Here is a 4,186-nt window from a genome sequence, read left to right as displayed (position 1 = left end):
TAGTTTTTCACTTTGAGTTTGCATATTTGTTTCGTGTTTTTAGATATAACTTATAAGTTAGTAGTTAAAGTTAAGGGTCATCAAGTATGGTCAAGAGTAGGATAATGTTTGTTGGCTTCGTGTCGTCTTTTAGGCTCAAAGCAGGTAGCCATAGAGGGGGACATATTTTTTTTCTAAATTAATATTCTCTAGGCTATCCATATATATAGGTTACTTGTTTTACTTTTAAGGGTTAGTCATCTTATGAAAAAAGCATGTGTACATTGAACGTTTTGAGCTTAGGGTCCGTCTAAGCTTCAACCTTCACGTATTGTTATTTTGTATCTTTGTGTTCTCATTGAAGTTATCTTTGGAGTAGTCATTGTAGACCTTGAGAGGTTGTTCTCTTTTGATATAGTATTTAGGGGGTGCATAAATATAGTGAATGTGCGGGGATCTCACTCTTAGGGAGAGTGTAAGCACATTGGATTGAGTGGACCTTACAAAGCTTGAAGAAGAATATTGTGGAATTGAGAGGAGCTCAAACTTAGGAGGAACCTAAGTTAAAACATTGAAGGCAAGTTATAGAAGAGTTGCTTAAGAGGAGTCTGTCATATAAGTACTTTCTTTGTAATTACTAAACTCTTTATGAAGCTTCATTCCATCGGACATGTTGTCCCTCAAATGTAGGTGATTATGTATAGAATTGGATTATCAATTTTTGTGTAATTATTTTCTTCTTGCTTTCATGACGACCCTTGTTGGAAACAAATGTCAATTATTGTTATGTTGTGATGAACCACAATCTTCAAAGCAACATTCGTCGCGACCTTAATACTAAGTCGCATATGTTGGTTGTTTCCCAAGGTTAACACAACATCCCAACTCAAATGTGCACTAGGAGTAAGGAATGGAATGAATAAATTAAAATGCACTCATAAAATAAGTATTTAGAGAGAGAACTTGGAGGCGGAAGGGAAAAAGAAAAGAATTATTCTTCTTCCAAAAGCAAAGACCACCATTTAAAGAAAATAATCGAAGATTTAAAAGTAGAAATCGTTTTTTAAACTAATTGAGATTTTTCCTCTGTTACATACAAATTGGGGGAAGAGAAATTTGAACTGGGACCTCTTATTCTCACTTATATACTAGGGGTGAAAAAACTGACCCGACCCGATTTGGTTCGGTTTGGGTTGGACCGATTAGTAACAAAAGCGTTACTGAACCGAACCGAACCGATTTGATTTGGTTCGGGTCGGGTCGGGTTTAAAATAACTGATTAGGTTAAAAAAATTCTTCGCGTGCGTCTGCCACTTCATTTCCTCTCCTCTTTGACTCTTCTTCACCTCTTCGTTTGGTGTCGGCATCATCTCTTCGTCTGCATCGGCGTCGGCATCATCTCTTCGTCTTCATCACTTCGCCACTCCATCGTCTTCCTCACTTCGCCATTCCATCATCTTCATCACTTCGCCATTCCTCATAACCTTCAAGATCTTCATATTCTCAGGTATTTTTGGGTTTTTTTTTCTGTTTATTTGGGGTTATTGCCATCTAGGTTCTTGTTTCTAATGGAATTATCTTAACTTGAAGGTGTATGGAATCTTTGGTATGCTGTATAGGGACCAATGTCATCTGGGTTCTTGTAAATGATACGAATGATCATTCTGATTTGGAAGAGTGTATCTTCATAATGTTTGAAAGATGTTTCCAGTGGAAGAGACATAAGTAGAAAATGGAGAAATGGAGAGAAGAAATATGAAGAAATTAACAAAGGAAAGAGTACTGATGGGTAAAAAAGAAAAGAGAGAAATGGGATTTGATTTAGTTTGGGTAAAAAAGAAATTACGATTGTTTTTTATCCTCTCTGTTTCTACATAGCAATTTGGTTGGTTCTCCAATATTCCCTATCTTTAAATTTGAATTACTTTTCTGTAAGTTTTATTTGTTCATTTGGATTCAATGCTCTTATATACGGAGTTGAATCCTTTGTATTGTTCTTTGTTTAGATTTCATTTGTTGAATCTTTGTATTGTTGAATCCTTTCTGTGAAATATGTTACTTTCGGTTTTAGTTCTTTTGTTATAGAAGAATTCTGCTTGTTTTGTTATTTTATCTATAAAGCTCTTCCATGGGGATTGGAGAAAGCATTGTCTTTGAGTGAGATTTAGTTTCTTAATTTGTTATTTTGTGGTGAATAGGTGTTTGCTGCTAAATTTTCATTGACCAAGGAAGTTTGTATTTGTTCACACAAACAAAGGAAAAATAAAAATAATAAAGACATATGGTGCAAATGTGAAACTCTTAATTTTTCGTCCTTTAGTTTCATTTGTTTTAGATTTACTATTTTGTCCTTAATCTAACAACAAAACCTTTCTAAGAATTCTTCTTTTAAGAAAATGAAATTTTTGGTTCTCAAATCTTTTGATATATACTCATGACTTTGATATCAATTAGTTTGATTGCATATGTACTTCAATCTTTTCGCTTATGTTCCCCCAAATATCTTTTCAAACTAAATTCTAAGTATACTATATAGATATATATATATTAAGATACCAAGATTATAGATAAGCAATGACAAAAATAGATAGAGCAAAGGATGACAATGACAAATACATAGAAACTGGATTTTATGGTTAATAATTTTTTAATAACTATTTAATTTTTCATTTGTAAATTTTCATAAAGTTTATTTTATCTAAATTGTAAATATAGCAAAGGATGTGATTTTTTTCGCCCTTCCTCTGTGTATTCTTCTTTTTTATAGTGATATTCCTTATTATTTTAGTTAAATTTTGTTTGGTACAAAATATTAACACATTTCTTCTTGAAGAATTCTCTATTTGGGATATGTTTGTTTTGTTTTGTTGATTCTTCATTTTATTTTCTAATCCTTTTTTAAAAATTTATTTTTCTTTGTTTCATTACTGCCTTTAGAGTACTGCCTTTCTTTGTTTTGTCTCCTCTTTTTATTTAACATTTAGAGTACTGCCTTTCTTTGTTTCTTTCTCTTTTACAGTACTGGTGCGCTTTTCCTTAATTTTCTATGTGTTTTGTTTGATGATTATTAGGATAACTTCATTCTTGGTAGACGAGACTTCAAATCAGAGTTGTTCTAGTCCAATGTTAGGAAAAAGAAAATCGGTTAAACCACCATCATCGGTATGGGAACATTTTATAAAAGTAGAAGGATGTGATCCTAAATATCCTAGAGCTGCTTGTCAACATTGTGGGGCTTCATATGCTTGTGATTCCAAAAGAAATGGTACCACTAATTTAAAAAGACATTTAGAGAAATGTAAGATGTATGTAAATCTATTGAAAGATAATGTTGAAGGAGAGGGAGATTCTGAAAGTAGTTTGATGGCTACATCATTCACTCAAGAAAATTGTAGAAAAATGCTTGCTAGGATGGTTATCTTGGATGAATTGTCATTTAAGTTCATAGAAAGTGAAGGATTTCACCAATTTTGTCAGGCATTAAATCCAAAGTTTGTGATTCCATCAAGAGTAACCGTTGCAAAAGATTGTTTTCAAATGTATATGAAGGAGAAAAAAAAGTTAAAAAATGCATTAACTCGAAGTGGCCAAAGAGTTTGTTTAACAACAGATACGTGGACTTCTGTGCAAAAATATTAATTATATGGTTATAACGGCTCATTTCATTGATGATGATTGGAACTTGTACAAAAGAATTTTGAACTTTTGTCAAGTAACTAATCATAAAGGAGATACCATAGGTAGAGCCATTGAAAAGTGCTTAGAAGGTTGGGGTATTGATAGGCTCTTTACTATAACAGTTGATAATGCGAGTTCAAACATATTTTTTCATGAACTTTGTTTGATCCAAGAAATAATTCGTGAATACTCTTCGTATGAGAATGCATTATTGAGTCAAATGACATTAAGCATGCAGACTAAATTCAACAAGTATTGGGGTATAACTACAAGTGAGAAGACCAATTTATTATTGTATGTTTCTGTAGTTCTTGACCCTAGGTACAAGCTAGCTTATGTGAATTATTGTTTTAATGAATTTTTGGAGGAAGATTATGCAAAAATATGGACGAATACGGTTGAAGAAGAATTTCGTCGATTGTGTGATGATTATTATATGAGAATGTCAAAAGAAAAATATTCACAAACACAATCATGTACACCTATCGAAGGATTTGGCTTTCAAAGTCAAAGTGAAATACCTTCTATC

Source organism: Cucumis melo, chromosome 7, assembly GCF_025177605.1.
Source record: "Cucumis melo cultivar AY chromosome 7, USDA_Cmelo_AY_1.0, whole genome shotgun sequence".
Taxonomy (NCBI): domain Eukaryota; kingdom Viridiplantae; phylum Streptophyta; class Magnoliopsida; order Cucurbitales; family Cucurbitaceae; genus Cucumis; species Cucumis melo.
Note: the sequence above shows the minus strand (reverse complement) of the source record.